Below are 18,184 nucleotides of genomic sequence, written 5' to 3' on the forward strand. Positions count from 1 at the left end.
GGATGAGAATCAACTGGTAGAGATGCCAACTCTATGTTAGAGACAGTCTCCATTTTAACCCAGCCGGTTCAGCAGTGCTCAAAGCTCTGAGAAAAAATATTTCTCCACTGTCTAGTTTTAAACTAAGATAAGGGGGCATATAAACAGGATAGAGGTGCAGGAATTTGGACACAAGGCTCATGGAGAACACAGACACAGAACAAAGCAAGGGAATGAGCAACGAAAGCTTAAATCATATGATGTTAGAGTTTGTCATCCATCTGATCACATGGTCATTGGTTACGTTTAATGGGCAGCCGTCATCATCCTTCTTTTGCAAAACCATGTCTTTGGACACCCTTCCTTCTCTCTGTCTGGGTATACACTTGGTTCACCCATCTGTGAGCATTTATCTGAGTCTAGTCATCAACCTGCATATATCCAGTCAGCTATACATCTCTTAGTACTTGGTAAGTCATTTGGTTTCATTAGGCTAAGGCTGGACCTGTAACTTGTAATGTCACAGTCATTGTTTGATGTGAGATTGATCTGAGTCTGTGGCTTTGGCATTAATGTTTACAGTCTAATGCCTTGCATGGTTGTTAACACCAAATCAGATTATTTATTTCTGACAGTTTGTGACACTTCCTGACTCTTCCAATCAAACTTTGATGCATGCCCTTCTGATTTTGGTTAATATACTAGTAACAACATTGGTGGGATTCTACATAATTATTCAAAATTCTTCATCCTCATATTATGCTATTTTCATGAAATGAATAATCAACTCTAATTATTTTCTTCATCAACCTGAAGACTTGTTCTCAGTGTTCTCTGAACTTTTCTGCAAACCTGTCCTGTGGAAGTGTTAGGAGGCTTTATAATGATGATTCCCTAATCATGGATCTGATTTTGACTCGTTCTGAGATCTGGATCTGTCACATTCAACCTTTCTTCCACTTTGTGAGTTTTTTCTGCTTTCTTTACCACTGTTCTAAATGACCTGTAGCAAGTACTTTTCCTTATTTTTGTTTGGGGCTAGTTTGCTCAAAGGAAGACCACAGGGACTTTTTCCTTGGTGTCTTCTTAAGGTTGCTACCCTGGCAATGAAGAAGGACTTTTTTTTTCCTTTACTTGTTTCTTCTTTACTAATGGGATCTGGTTTACTATAACTGATTTCATTTTAGGTAGAAACATTCCAGGCCTGATCCACAGTGTATTTTTTTCATGCAATCCTACTTGTCTATTCAGATTTGATATTATCAAAGTTATCCCTATAGTACACTTGCTTTTATAAGTGGCATATGTCAAAACAGTTTACTGGAATCTGTAACTGAAAGAATAGCTGTTACTCTCCTACTATCATACTCCATTTTTAGTTTTACTCCTGCTGCTTCCGGAATAATCCACATTTTGTCATGATTCTTTATATACACTATGTATTTTATGCAGTCTATGACCTGAAGTTGAAATTCCATGTTACCTGTCGGTTCGGAAACATGTATCCAACCAGGACTATCTATGATATTCCCTTAGTATTTCTCAGTGTAACCTAACCCTAACACATTTTGTTAATCTTCTGTTTACCTACACATTCACCCAGCATGATTCTTCTCATGACATTGTGTTTTTAAGCCATCAGCCATTGCCATGGTGTAAACATTTACTACAATTAAAAGGTTTTAGCTTCAGATTAGATTCTACGGTCAGTTTATTAAATATGCACTTATCCATGTCTTGTTGCATCTCTTTTGTGTCTTTTTAAATGCTTCACAGATGTAACAGTCTGTAACACTTTATCTAATCTCAGGTCTACTGTAGATATTTTTCTGCATATATATTCCTTGAGCACACCACATACTAATCTGTGCCTCAGTGTTTCAACCAACGATGGAAACCAATGTTCTGAGTTCATTGATTCATATGTTTGATGAACAACTTCAGTGTTTATTGGCCATCAAGCACTGACATCCAGGCTCTCACTATAGAACGTGTGGGTGCCCATGTAGCCATTCAATTCTTCTTGAAAGTAGACCAAATGCCTTAGTGGTTAAGGTCTTCGTCACCCATGCACAAGGAACAAGGTTCAATCCTGACCTCCGACCAGTGCCTGTTTGGAGTTTGCATGTTCTCCCTGTGTCTCCATGGGGTTTCTCCTATCTCGGAAAAACATACTGAGTGTTTCCATCTCAAACTCGCCAATGAATGGAGCTGTGGGCAGTAGCACAGACTCTACATGGTGCCCTATAGGAGGAAGAGTTGCACAGACCAACCACTTTGGGCATCTACTGTGGTGCTCAGTATCCTCAAGATAGGAGAACACGGATCACAGACTGCACGCCATGGCAGGGCTAGCCACTTGACAGTGTAAAATATGGCTCTAGGTGATTTGGTCATGTTGACTAATGTCGCCACAAATGGGCATGGGTAGTTACCGGTGATAAGTGGGTTGAGTACCTGGCCTACTCTGACCCACGCCAGGGACCCATGCTAATGGTGGGAGGGGTATATGTGCCCTACTGGCCAGTGTGTGCCTGCCATAAAGCCCAGCAGCCCTGGGTCAATAAGCTAATTGTTGACCGGTGTCTAGTTGCCCATCCTGGGTTACCTGCGATAGCTCTGTTGAGCGAAAGCTGGATGTAAAACCAACCAAACCTGCCAAACATGAACTGAGAATTGCTTCGCTTAATGTTGGTTTCACTGACACGATGCAGCTTGGAAGTGGATGACATGATGATACAGAGGAGGCTGGACATCCTATGTATCCAGGAGACGAGATGGAAGGGTAGTGCAGTGAAGCCACTTTGCTTGGGATCCAGAGACTATTAATCAGGAGGAGGACAGGCTAGAAATGGTGTGGGAATTGTGGTGAGAGAGAGGCTTCATGGCAATCAGACTCCAGCGTAATGATTCATAATCTCAACCTATGTCCCTCCCAGTAAGGTTGTAATAGTGAGAAAAAGAGTGCATTCAAACAGTAGTTGCAGGACCTACTAGATAAAGCAGGGTATCATGAACTGGTGTTGAGAATGGATGACTTGAATGCACATATTGGGACAGAACAGGATATGAGGACTGCCGTGGTCCACATGGGTGAGGCAACAGGAATAAAGATGGAGAGGCCATTCTAGACCTCTGTCTGGCAAATGACTTGATAGTAGCCAACACATGGTTAAGAAAGAGAGAGAGTTACATGATCACATACAAAAGTGGCCAATATGCAACTCGGGTAGACTTCCTCCTAGTAAGGAATGGGCATTGGGGTAGAATCAATGATTGCAGAGTTATCACCAGTGAAACAGGCTACCCACAGCAAAAACCACTGGTTGCTACAATCAGCTGCAAGCAGTGGTCAGAGAAGGTTCTAAGGTCAATAGAGCCCAGGCTGAAGACCTGAAAGTTGACTGGAGGGAGTACAACAGTTCAAGGAATTACTCAGGGCTCTAGAGAAGGAAATTGGTGGAGCTGAAGAAGAATGGCAGTGCCTCAAGACAGAATGTGTGAGGAATACAGAAGAGATATGTGACTGAACTAGGTTTCGAAATAAGTTACAAAGGAACGTTGGTGGTGGAATGCAGGAGTCCAGGAAGTCATCAAAAGAAAGAAAGAGTGCAGGAAAAGGTGGAAGATGGAAAATACTGACCAGGCTAGGAAGAAATACTGGTTGGTTAACAAAGAAGTAATAGCTAAGAACAGGGCACTGGAGGACTCTACCTGCATCTGGTAAGTGACTCAGTAGGTGGCACAAATAAACTATATCAGATTACAAGGCAAAGACAGAAAGATAAAGAAGATAGTCAGACACCGTTCATAAGGGATGCCAGTAACAACCTGCTCATGAGTGCACAGGACATCAAAGGCAGACAGGAGGAGTATTTCCAGCACTTCTGAATGAACAAAACCCCACAGAAGCTGTACTGCCCTGACATATGATGAGAGAAGATGAGGAGCCCACCCTAGAAGAAGCAAGAACAGCACTAAGGAAAATGAAGTCAGGGAAAGCAATAGGCTTGGATGAGATCATAGTAGATATGATAAAGATGCTGGATGACATACTCATGCCAGTGTACAAGAACACGGGGGACATCCACAACTGTGGGCAATACAGAAGTATCAAACTCCTACCACATTGCATAAAAGTTCCGGAGAAGGCGACTGATAAATGGATACACAGAGCAGTAGAAAGTAAGATGGGAGATGAGCAATTTGGATTTAGATCAAGATGTAGCACAACTGACCTGATGTTTGCAGTGAGACAAATAGTTGAGAAGAAGTTAGTGATGAGGAAAGAGTCTAGATGGGCATTCTTAGACTTGAAGAAAGCATATGACAAGTTACCAAGAAAGCACATTTGGGCAGTACTCCAGTATTTCAAAGTCCCAGAAACACTGGTAAAATTAGTGCATGCTGTGTGCAAGGACCCAATGACTCAAATACGAACAATGGTCAGACTCAATGAGGGATTCCCAGTGGGAGTGGGTGTGCACCAGGGTTCAGCTCTGAGATCACTGCTGTTCAAACTGGTGATGGACTACCTTAGCAAACAGGTCAGATGGGACATATCAACAAAGCTGCTGTATGCAGACAATGTGGTATTACAGGCAGACACTAAGCAAGAACTTCAGCAAAGGATAAGAGGAATGGAATGCAAAACTTAAGGAAACATGGGATGAAACTAAGTACAGATCAAACAGTGGTAAAGCCAGCAAACTGGGGAAATCAGAAGAAGCTGAACTGAAGAATTGAGACAGAAGGGAAGATTGTGGAACAGGTAAATAGCTTCAAGTATCTGGGAGGGGTAGCTGAGTTGAAGGGAAGTCTGAATGAAGAGGTCAAAGCTAGAATCAGAGGGGCTGCAGCCAACTAGCATAGAGTCTTAGGTGTAGTCTATGGCAGAAGAATTCGAAAGTAGCTGAAAAGTAAGGTGTACAAGACAGTGGTGTGACCTGTACTACTGTATGGTATAGAAACCTGGGTAGTAAAAGCAGAGCAGATGAGGAAGCTAGAGGTGATTGAAATGAAGTGACTGAGAAGGGTGGTAGATGCACAATGTGGGACAGACAAAGAAATGAGGACATAAGAGCAGAAGCCAAAGTAGCTCCAACTGGAGAAAAAAAATCAAAGAACAAAATACCGTGATTCAGCCATGCGCAAAAAAGCAGAAGACAATCTGCTGAAGACGTTTTGGGACAAACGGGAAGAAGGTACGAGGAAATGAGGGCTAGCAAAGAGGTGGATGGATTCTGTGAAATAAAATCTATGACAGCCACGTATGAGTGTCAAGGAAGGCAGAAGTGTGGCACTGAATTGAGAGAGATGGCAATAGTCAACATGATATCCCGACCACATGTAGAAAATGAGAACAAAAGGGGCTGATGATGATGATGATGTTGTTGATGATCTATTTTATTGTAATTTGACTTTGAGATCTTTACTATTTTTTTCAGGTTGTGCACTAAGGATGAATAACTTTTAGCATTTAGTTATGTTTGTGATTCTGATTCTTTTATGCATTTTTCAATGATATAGTGAATTTTGAGCTGACTTTTCAAGCTGATTTTTTTTTTCACTGAATCAATGATTTTTCTCATTTGCATATTGCACTATTGTGTCGCTTGATATTATGACATGCATATTATTGATAAATATGTTAAACTCTAAAAGACCTCAAAGATTTCCTTGGGAACACATACTGGAATTGTTTGATATATGTAATGTATGTTTTGCACCTTATGCTTTTGCATGTATTGTTGAGGTAGTTTCCAAACCAATTTGTAATAGTTTTATTTAGGTCTAGACTGACTGAGTAGTTGATGAGAGACAGTGTCAAAAGCATTTGAAAAATCTAAAAGAAGGCTAGCTAATACTTGACCTTGATCCCACTACTGATTTTAGTTTCTGTGCTATGGCTAAGGTGAAAGCCATGAAGATTTGGTGAAGTACATTATTATTATGTAAGGTGGTCCAAGAGTTGTGTATGCATTTTCTAATACTTTAAATATAAGTGATACTATGGTAATGGATTTGATAACTTCACTGTTGTGCCACCTTTGAGCAAAGAAAGTTATATATGATGCGTTTCTGTAATATAAGTATATAGTTTTCTTATTGATCTATTTACACATACTGAGATGAGCTAAGCAATTGATTCTGTAGCTGTGTGTATGTAATATAGCAATAACCAATGACATCTATGTGGTATATTGAAGATTAACCAAAGGTTGGTGTGGTTTAATAATGAGGGTGAAGCCTGAGTGATTAAATAAAGCCAACCAAGGGTAAATCTTCAATATACCGCAATGTTAGTTAGTGTTATTACAAAATGACATTGTTTAAGGAAAAAGTATTTACTTTTCTTAAATAATGCCTTTGTGTAACAGCACCGTGGTGCCCTTCCATATTTTCTCTGATATCTTGTGGTTTTCCTGACATACCGCGTAAGAGTATGGGACTTGCGTTCCCACACTTACGCAGTACTTCAGTGCTGTGTAAAGAAAGCAACAGAGGAAGGAAGATCTCGGTTGCTTTTTTTTAATTAAGAAATCAATGTTTGGAAGGACGGTACAGAGAAAATAAAAGGATAATCAGGGACATTTCTTTAGTTTTGCATAATGTATCTGATTATTCTTTTATTTATCTCTGTGCCATCTCCTGGTTCATTTGAGGTCTTCATGTAACATTTTTATGAGCTATACTTATGGGAAAAGGTCTGAGCAACCTGACCTTTTCCCATTGGTATATTCTCGGATTTACAACTAGCATGCTGGTTGGGCTGACCAATTAGTGTGCTCCTTTTTTAATATTAATGTGCAGTCATTGTATATGTAATACATCTTTGCAGTGGTAAGAGCTGATGTTTGAAATAACCTTATGCTTATAAGTGTAATTTTAACATAACTTTAAAACTGCATTATATGGTCTGCTTAAAAATTGTATTATCCAGCTATTTGGTCGGAAGATTCTTATCAAAAAAGCATTGCTGGATCAAAATGTTTTCCATTTGTTTATATTTTTTAAGTTGCTTCTAGATATATGGGCCATGAATCAATGGTTTACCTTTGATATTTGTGGAGTTTGGATGAATTGTTTTGCCATTTGCTTTTGTATTTATTTTCTGTACATTTCAGACTGCATTTAATGTTACTGAAGTGATCAGAACTGTGTTGCATCTGGCTCTGGTTCCTGCTTTTATATTTATTGGATCACTTCTCAGATGATTTTGCATTTTACAACCTCAAATAGACTACTGTTTTGATCATTCATCATTTCAATTTTTCTTATCCAAAGTGTAATATGACACATTATATCAGCATATCTGGGATTACAGTTATAAGATAGTTGACATCATAATTAAGCTTTCTGTATGAATCACCAAAAATACAATTTGTTAAGGTGATAGTTTGAAAAATAAAAACACTTCCTACGTTTTTACAGTTGTTAAGTTTGATAATTGCTTTTCTTTTTCTTTATCATTTTGGTGTGTATTTTTTATTTTTATTTTTGCAATACAAGCATCCGAGATGTTGTACAAACCAATACAATTTAAACTGAAATGGAAGGAGCATCAGAATAAAAATAGTGCCATCACAGTGGCACAACACCCTTAGTGCAGTAGATTGCGGGTTCTGTTCCCACATCAAGTATATCAGTTATTGACTCTGTATTGAAGTGCTGCAGTCCTGAGTTTGCTATCATTTGGATGAGATATTAAACCAAGATATTTTAGTCAGCAGTTGTTCAGGTGGATGTAAGAGATCAAATGGCATCTAAAGAGTAGCGGAATTTTAGTAAAAATTCAACATGCACTTCATAAACATAATACAACAAAACTAATCCTAAATGAAATAAAACACTTCAAAGAAAATGCCAAAATAACATTGAATCATATTCCCCCTCAGCCCTTTTGCCATAACCTTTTTTCAACTTTTTTCAAAATAAAAGAACAAGCCCATAATTTATTGAACAACAATTCGTCACTCCTGGCCAAACATATTATCCATAAAGTCCCCATCAAATATTTATCTATAAAATCCATATCTCATTTAGGAGCAAATCCATAATAACCCTATAAGATCATAGGCAGAGATAAAAACACAACTGAAGGCAAATTATACTAGGCATGAAACTCTGTCCAAAAAGCAATTCTAAGACAATCAAGGAAAACATGAAATGTTTCTTCCACTTCACAAATATTGTATAATATGTGTTTGTGCATTCTCATTACTATAAATGGCTGGGATGAGTTTACAGGGAGAGAAGATGACTCGCGGTTGAGGTAAATTGTGTTTAAGCTCAGCGTTTTCCTTTAATGAGAGACTCACGGTAGTCGGACTCCAGTGTAATGATAGGACAGTATTCATAATCTCCATCTATGCCCCAGAGCAGTGTTGTGATAGTGAGGAAAAGAGTGCATTCAGACAGCAGTTGCAGGACCTACTAGATAAAGCAGGGCAACATGAATTGGTGTTGATAATTGGTGATTTGAATGCACATATCGGGACAGACAGAACACGATATGAGGACTGCCTGGGTCCACATGGGTGGGGCAACTGGAATGAAGAAGGAGAAGTAATTTTGGACGTCTGTCTGGCAAACAGCTTAAAGGGGCACTATCTCAGATTTTTTGCTAGAGGAGTTTGTTTACATTTTAGTACTCTGTAAGTCACATGTTCACCTTGAGGCAAGGTTTTCAAACAGCCTTTTTAGCATACCCTACCCATCATCTTCTTTCAGCTGTTCCCGTTAGGGGTCGCCACAGCAGATCATCTGTTTCCATTTCTTCCTGTCCTCTGCATCTTGCTCTGTCACACCAACCACCTGCATGTCCTCTCTCACCACATCCATAAACCTTATTATCTTAGGCCTTCCTCTTTTCCTGTTACCTGGTAGCTTCATCCTTAGCATCTTTTTCCCAATATACTTCACATCCCTCCTCAGCACATGTCCAAACCAATGTAATCTTGCCTCTCTAGCTTTGTCTCCAAACCTTCCAACCTGGGCTGACCCTCTAATATACTTATTCCTAATCCTGCCAACCCTCGTCACTCCCAATGCAAATCTTATCATCTTTAACTCTGCCACATCCAGCTCAAACTCCTGCCTTTTTGTCAAAGCCACTGTCTCCAACCCATATAACATAGCTGGTCTCACTACCTCTTGTAAACCTTCCCTTTCACTCTTACAGGTACTCGTCTGTCACAAATCACTCCTGACACTCTTCTCCACCCACTCCATCCTGACTGTACTCTCTTCTTCACCTCTCTTCCACACTCACCATTACTCTGAACTATTGACCCCAAGTATTTAAACTCATCCACCTTCACCAGCTCTACTCCTTGCATCCTCACCATTCCTCTATCCTCCCTCTCATTTACGCACATATATTCTGTCTTAGTCCTGCTGACCTTCATTCCTCTTCTCTTTAGAGCATATCTCCATCTCTCTAGGGTCTCCTCCACCTGTTCCCTACTGTCTGATCTCGTCTGTCAACCTATCCATCACCACTGCAAATAAGAAAGGGCTCAGAGCTGATCCTTGATGTAACCCCACCTCTACCTTAAACGCATCCGTCACTCCCACCGCAGACCTCACTGCTGTCACACTACCGTCGTACATATCCTGTACCACTCTTACATACTTCTCTGACACTCCTGACTTCCTCATACAATACCACAACTCCTCTTTTTAGCGTTATGCTTTTTAGCATACTGCAGGTCAGATTACACAAACCCTCAGTGGGGGTTGTTAGAGGAAGTGCTTTCCAGTTTGTCCTTTAGTATCCCCCACCCCCACTCCTGAGCAATTAGATTTGCTGAATGACTGTATTTTACTCAGCTAGAGATGTTGTCTTGTCACACACAGACCCGGAGCCTCTTTAACAATGAAGTGATAGCTACTTTACTGCACTTGTTTTTGCAAAACTGTGTCTAACAATTATTTAAGCCTAAGCAATATTATTTTTCATCTCTGTTGCTACAAATCTTTTTCCCTCCTCTGGCAATTATTTTTCATATGGTCTGTTATTAGTGTGTGTGTGTGTGTGTGTGTGTGTGTGTGTGTGTGTGTGTGTGTGTGTGTGTGTGTGTGTGTGTTTTGATGTAGATGCACTTTTACAATCATACATATTTTCCATCATTTTACAGCACAGAATTGCTTTGGACAGTTGTGCCTTGCAAAGAAACATGTTGAGTAACAAATGTCCAAATATTCTAAAAGAATAAAATATTTTGCATCTTTTCTCTAAAAATGTCATGCAGCTTTGGAACTGAATCTAATCAGTGTTCTAAAAGTATTTTCTCATTAGCTGATGCTGTAAGTTATCCTTCAGAAATCACACACTATTTGTCTAATAGTGACTCCATCCTACTGGATTTTTTTTCTCAGTTTTTTCTATCATTCATTGTGGTAAGATGTTTTCACCTGTCACATCTTTCCTGAATGTTTGACTGATGTACAATTAGTTTACACTGATTAGCATTTGGAAGTTGAAGGAAGTGCAGTCTGTACATTCCCCATATCATTTCCAGTGCCATTCCTAGTATATACAGTAGGTAATTAGAGGGGTACTTTTACTATGGCAGTAAAATGTAAGTGCTGCAACCAAAATCTCATGCCATTGATAACCCTATATTTTGACAAGTTATAGTAGCTATTTCCTATGTATGCATATATGTATCACATAATCTATGCTTCTATTCATGTGGTTTACAACACAGCAGCCTCTACATGTGTTACTGACAGACTTGAAATTCTAGGCATTCTTGAATGTCTATAAATTTCAGATATTCTACTTATCTGATAATGCAGGTCTTTTGGTGAAACTATGTATGCAGTGCACATAACTGTTTCAGAAGTGCACTACTATCACTGTAAACTCATATGTTACTTGCTAGAAAACAAACTGGCTAATTAATGGTCATACAAAAGTCTATTAGATGAGAGGTATCCTCTCTTCAAAAAGAGTATTCACCTGTGGTATCCCCAACTGATGATTTCCAAGGTTGACTTGCTTTGGTATTTACTTTTCCAACATCAAGGCTGACATTAAGGGCTTGTAGTGTCACTACCTCACCGTCTGACTTCCAGATTTTTCAGGAGGGACTAACATGCAGCAGTAAGTTGTGCCTGCAACACAGGAGGACATGCTAAAACTACTTTCCAAAAATGCAGCACTAGCACTATGTCTTTAGCCAAAACTGACTCAGTCATTAGGGACCCAAGTACATTCACTGGCAATTCGTTATCCTTTGATCATTATGCATCCGCTAATGTTAGGAAATCCTTTTACTTAATCACCAGGGGTGATTAACAGAGTATAATGTCCCCTTTGGTGTGTACTTGTCTAAGCACATGACCTTGAGAGACTGCATTGTTTCCTCATTACAATAATCAAGTGTATGTCTTTCTTGAGCTACCCAGACAGCATTAAAGCACTTTTCTTTTTTTCTGTTTTCCTATACACTCTGGAGAGGTAATCTCTGTCTCAAAGGCATAGCCTTAAAGGATTCGGTCCACTATCACCTACTGCTCATCCCCAGAACTAGTAACATCCTAAACACCTGTTCAAGAGGATTTACTATCATAATTCTGAAGTGCATTCAGTCGAATGCCGGTATCCCCGACTCCCAAGCGTGAAAGTGACAATGTCAAATTCCGACATTGCCGAAAGTACATCTCGAATTCGACCTGCAAACGGGCTTTAACATGGGTCGAGATAGGGACTAGATTTGTACTTCGACAATGTCGGGTTCGACATTGTCACCGTTCGACCCCCTGCCATTCGCTGTAGTGGTGTTGACAAGATGCACGTCAGAATTATGATAGTAAACCGTTCAAGAGAGCTCATCTTCTACCATAACATAAATAGGACCTGCTGGCAAGAAAGCTATATATCCCAGAGAATCCCTCAGTTAACAGAATAGACTTCCTTTAGATATAAAGCAAAGTAGCTCCCAGACCCTCTTCAAGCATAACCTGGATGCATGGATGGCCAATCACACTTACAGCCCTGGTCTGGCCCCTGAAGCTGTCATTGAAAGGGGCTTAAAACTATATATAAATTAGTTATGCCACTGGGTACTTACAGCATGGGATATTGTGGCCAGGCTACTGATGTTCCTCTGGCTCAATAGCCTACTGTTAACCCATGAATCTGTGAACCTAAATGTGCACACTTATTTCATTTTGGCATCACCACATGCTAGCAAACCAGTATCTTTGACCAGACTCATGGATGGTAGTCACAGACCTATTAATCACGTCTGTACATTGACTACATGATAGAATCACATAACACAGTGTTGTGTAGTTCAGAGAAGTGACAAAACCTAAAAACATATATAGATGCAGTACTGTCATCCTGGAAGACCTTAGCATGATATGAATGAGCAACAACATTTACATAAAGACTGCCAGTACACTTCTGGATGACCCAAACGATACAAGCACACCCCAGCCCCTGAATGAGAAATAGCTACTCAAGCAAAATGTATTGTCTAGACAGCTAGACTGAAGATATCATACCAGTGACAGAACAGTGTTCCCACTCAATATGTCACCATCTGGTGATTGCTGCCATTGCTATGCACTGATGATAAGCCATAAAGTGCTACACCCCATACCTGAATGCATCAAATAAAAGCAAAGACGTGTTGTCTCAGTCCAAGTATAGGACTGCCATCACCTTGTCAGATGTCCACAACAGTACACACAAGGTATGGCCAGTGTGTTGATGTCACATTTTAGGTCTATGCAAATGTCTGACATAATACTGAGAGTCAGTTAAACATTAAAGGGTAATGTAGCCATAATGACTTATTATGGAATACAATACTATTATGCCAGGTAGTACAACATTCATACACTGTATACATAGTTTACTGTCAGTTCACTTTCCCAACAACACACATAGTTCTGCTGTTATCCTACAATGTGGAATTATACTTTTAGTACATGTGGGTGCTGATTAGCCTGCACCATATTACTGTACTGTCCCTGTCTTCCACTCTCTTATCCATACTCACATTTGTGTAACTACCTCTAAATTTAGCCAATAATGTGTACTGAGTGTGTGTGTGTGTATATATATATATATATATATATATATATATATATATATATATATATATAATGAGCAAACGTCCAAATCCATAACAACCGAACACACTTTAACGAAAGCGCTTTTATTGAAAAAGCACTTTCATTAAAGCGTGTTACAAAAAATCCCCAAAACACTGCATTAACACAATTCACTGAAAGCTCACTTCACTGAAAACTCATTTGACTGAAACTCTTTTTGTTGAAAGGTATATGCCCTGTTCTCCACTGTAGTGCGATCCTGGAGTTAAGTATGTATAGTAAGGGGGGGTGAGGGGTTCATAGGTAGGTACTAGGCTATCGGCCCAAGGGCCTAAGTAAGACTAGCCAATAAGGTTCCCTGGCTTACGTCACCCAAGAAAGTTAATTTCCTGTGCCCATATTGAGCAGAGCCACAGAAGTGTTCCCTGGGGTGTATTTCCTATTTCCCATCCACTCATCAAGATTTTTCTTGAAGAGTGATAATGAGGAACTTTGCTTGACATAGATGGGTAGCTTGTTCCAGAGTATGGGAAGTCTCTGGGACAGGAATCTTTCCCTCCAGCATATCCTGTTTTTTGTGGTGACAAGGTTTCGGTCCCTAGAGTATGTAGCTCAGATGGATTGGGATTTCTTTAGGTATAGCATGCCCAACAGCTCTGGGTTTGACATAGCTTTTTATGTTAGGCAGAGATCGCCTCGGAGTAGGTGATATGCTACAGAGTAAAGCTGGAATTTTTTGAGACAGTCAGTGTAGGGCATCTGTTTGAGGCCAGTAATCCTCTTTGTGAGGTACTTCTGTGGCCTTTCCAGCTGCTGCAAATGTCTTGTGAGGTACATTCCAAAAGGGGTGTTGAACTGTATAATGGGTCTAATGAATGTCGAGTAGGGAGGAACAACGATCTCTTTTTTCCTGGATGAGAACCCTTTTGTGAGATGTGCCACATAGAAGGATTTCCTGACTGCTGTGGTGATGTGATTATTTATTTATTTTACATTTGTTGACCAGGCTAGTCTAGCTGGATACATGTCCATTTTCAGTAGAGGCCCGGGGAGAAAAGCTCCAAGACACATACAAAATACAATACAGAAAGTTGCAACAGTCCAAGCGTAAAACAGCTATTGTTAATAAAAAAATATAATACGCATCATGATCATAACACAAACAGTAAAAGGTAATGTACAAGAGATGTTACTATATCTGAAATTGTAGCCAAACTGACTAAACTAGGTATAAATCCCTACATCACAAGATGGATTGCCAACTGGCTCACTGACAGAACCCACACAAAGGAGAGACTACTGTCCACCTGGGTCCCAAGGTCTCTTATCACACATTCAGCATTAAGTAGACTGTTGCTTATGTGGTAGTTCATGGGTACAGAGTTTTTACCAAAGGGGATGACAATGCACTTTTGGCATTGAGCTTGAGGCCATACCTCTGACATCAGGCATCTGTCTCAGTGAGGCCCTTCAGTAGGATGTCCACATCATTTGGGGACTCGACTATGGCTCCTAGTTTGCAGCCATCTGTGAACTTCATTAGCCAGAGGCCTTATGTGTTAGCTTGTACTTCAGAGAAGTAGATACCAAACAGGAGAGGTCCCAGGACTGAACCCTGTGGTACTCCACTTGTTACTGGTTTGAAGTCAGATTTGGAGCCTGCAACTTTTACAGTGTGGGTTCTGTCAGTGAGCCACTTGGAAATCCATCTTGTGATGTACAGATTTATACCTAGTTTAGTCAGTTTAGCTATAATTCCAGAATGGGGGATGGTCCGAGGTCAAGATAGGCTGTGTGAACCACCTTACCCTCATCTACGGCTTTGGTGACTACCTCAGATAAGTCAATCAGGTTCAGGAGGCATGATCTGACTTTCACAAACCCAAACTGGGTGGGGTCCAGAGTTTGGAGGTTACCAATTTCTTTGTTTATGAGTTCCATGATGAAGCATTCCATGGCCTTGCGGATCAGGCTCGTCAGGCTAATAGGACAATAGTTCCCAGGATTAGTGATGGCTCCCCCTTGGTGGAGTGGGATAACTGTTGCTGTGCACCATTCAGTGGGCACAAAGCCTGATGTGAGGCTATGATTGAACATGGTGCTTAGGTGGGGAGCCAGTTCATTTTGAAGTTCATGTAAAACGCAGCCTGGCATGTTGTCTGGCCCCATAGATGTTGTGTTTTTTTGGTTTTAGAGAGTGCAGCTTTTACTTGCGTAGTTGTGATTACAGGGATTCTGCATTCTTCCTGTATAGATATGGGTCCTTTATGGGGTGAGAGGGGGGTAAAGTTAGCACTGAACCTATCTGCCAGGATGTTGGCAATATCAATTGGTTCTGTAATTTTCATGCTGTTGTGCTGTAACTCAGAGCAGATCTGGGTGTTGCCATAGATATTCTTGATATAGCTATAGAATGCTTTGTGGTTGCCCTTAGAATCAGTGGTGATTTTGTTTTCGTAGCTAGCTTTGGAGGATCTTATAAGGGATCTCAGCTTCTTACTGAGGCTGACCAGGGAGCTCCTCCACTTATGGAATTTTACTCTTTTTTGCAACAGTTTCTTCCTTCTGTTGTAGAGTTTGTTTATGGCAGGGGACCACCAGATTGGCTTCCTTTTTTTGGAGGATAACATCTTGGTTCTGTTTGGGATAGCACAATCCATGCACTCGTATAAGTGCTTATAGAGTGCATTTGTGTAGGATTCATCAGTCGTAACTCTGTTGTCCATCTGCATGGGTGTCAAGAAGTTCGCCACTTCTGTCTTAAGAAGCATAAAGTTGGCTTTAGAGAAATTTTTTACCATGGTTTCATTAATGGGGGCTGGGGTGGGATGTGGATATCAAAGGTGTTAACTTATGATCGGATCTTACCAACGAGGAGTTGACTTCAGGTGTGGAACACTGGCCACTCATGTTGGTAATGACTAGGTCTAGGATATTGTTGCCCCTGGTGAGGGTGTGGATAAGTTGATCCAGGGCATTTGAATTTATAAATACCAGAAATCATTGAGTGAAGGAGTTGGTACATGAGTAGTTTTCCCAGTTAATGGTGGGGTAGTTGAAATCACCCATTATAAGGGTGTTTGGTTGAACCCTAATATTTTCCAGTATATCAAGAAAAGAGGAGTGGGAATCCTAGGGCATGGTGGGGGATCTGTAGCAAACTACAATTTGGATTGCAGTTTTGCCCAGAGTTAGTTGCACTTGGATAACCTCAGATGCATTATGCTGAGCAACTAGCCTGGTGGTGTAGATATCCTTAATGAATATGGACACACCTCCGCCTTTGGTGTTCCAGTCCAGGTTAGATGGCCGAAAAGTGTTATGAGTTATAGGCTGGTAATGCAGGGGTGCTCTCTGGAGCCTTGAACCAGGTCTCAGTCACTGCACAGATATCGATGTTCTCCATTTTAAGGAGTGCCTCGAGTGAGTGCATTTTGAGATTTAAACTTCTAGCATTGAGTAGCATTACCCTCAGTTTTTGGTTACCTGTTCCTGTTGCAGTGGTGAATTTGTCATTTGAACATTGCCTAAAAAAGGCACTATAAGGGTGGCAAGAGCCTTAGGCAGTATCTGGAATCCTAGGGGTGACAGGTGCAGGCCATCTCTGGCAAAGGATCATGGTCTGTCGACCATGTCGTAGTTTGGGTATATATTGTCTTCTGGAAAGAGTTATTCATTCAGCTTGTGAGTATCCATGTCTGTGGTTTCCAACATTTAAAATCTATAGAGGGATTACACAGAGACCCATAACTTTACTTTCTTTTAGAGAAAAAACAATGGAGAAGGTGGTTATTTGCATAATGGTGAATCTCTAGGTTACAGTCAGGGTGCCCTATAGAGCTCTCACTCAGGCCCATAACTTTTTACATCATGTCTTTCTGATGTATCTTTTTCACTTGGTGCTCTATTGTCTGCATGCAGGTAACTTTAAATAGGTAAACAGGTTACATCTGTCACAGGTAGGATAAAATAACTTGAGTACTTCAAACCATTTGGGCACAGGAGAATAATAGGTTGATATATTTGTCAACAGCAAAGCCTATGAGATTTCAGAAAGATAGATTGAAGAATGAGTATTTAGTACAGCACACTGTGATTTAAAATGTGGATTCATTTAATAACCTGGGTGTATGGGTAGCTCCAGCTTTGAGAACAGGTCCTCACCACACTTTCCACATTTAAAAACACTGCATCAATGGGCCCTGATAATAGAAATGGATGCCTCCTAAACAGCTTCAAACATGACCTGTAAGGCTCACTAGAATCTCTGTTCAACCATAGCCTCCAGACAGCTTTGTCCCTAGGGAATTAAAGACTGCAGCTGTCACCCTACTTCACAAAGGTGGACCATCAACTGATCCAGGGAACTACAGACCCATAAGTTTGTCTAATCTTACATGCAAAGTCATGGAAAGAATTATCATGGACCTGATAAAGACATAGGAAATATTAAAAAAAAAAAAAATGGACTCATCCCTATTTGGTTTTGTCAATGGCAGTTAATGCCTACTAAACCTGGTGAACTTCTTCGAGAAGGTCACTAGAGCCATGGATGAGGGCAAAATATTTTTTTTATTTAAAATGTATTTACCGAGAAAGTCCTACTTGGAATGAGCCAATATTCACTGGAGGCCTGGGGAGAAAACTCCAGATGCATGTCTTTCTAATATGGGAAGAAACCAGAGCACCCAGCGGAAACCCACACAAATGCAGGGAGGACATGCAGACTCCACACAGAAGGCACCCCAGCCAAGAATAACCTTGGAGGGAAATTGGCTAGGCTTAAAAGATAAAGAAGGGCAGTTAGGCTAGTACTTACCTATGAAGATCTAATAATTCATTAATATATTTGCCTTATAGACACAAGGTGCAGGGTGTGATTCTCACATGGGTTAATTGGTTAAGCTTAAAATGGCCCACAAAGGCAGTTAGCCTAGTACTAATCTATGAACCTATGTACCATGGTGGCGAGAAAATTCTTCTACATGGTGCAACTTATAAGTTAGGGCAAGGCACCCAGATCTAAGGAGATCATAGCCCCACTATACTCGGCTCTCATTAGACCAATAATTGAGTACAATGCATCCTCCAGCTAACCAGGCATGTGCCAACAGCTAAACGCAGGCAT

This window comes from Protopterus annectens, chromosome 8.part0 (genome assembly GCF_019279795.1).
Source record: "Protopterus annectens isolate FY-2018-M chromosome 8.part0, PAN1.0, whole genome shotgun sequence".
Classification (NCBI taxonomy): Eukaryota; Metazoa; Chordata; order Ceratodontiformes; family Protopteridae; genus Protopterus; species Protopterus annectens.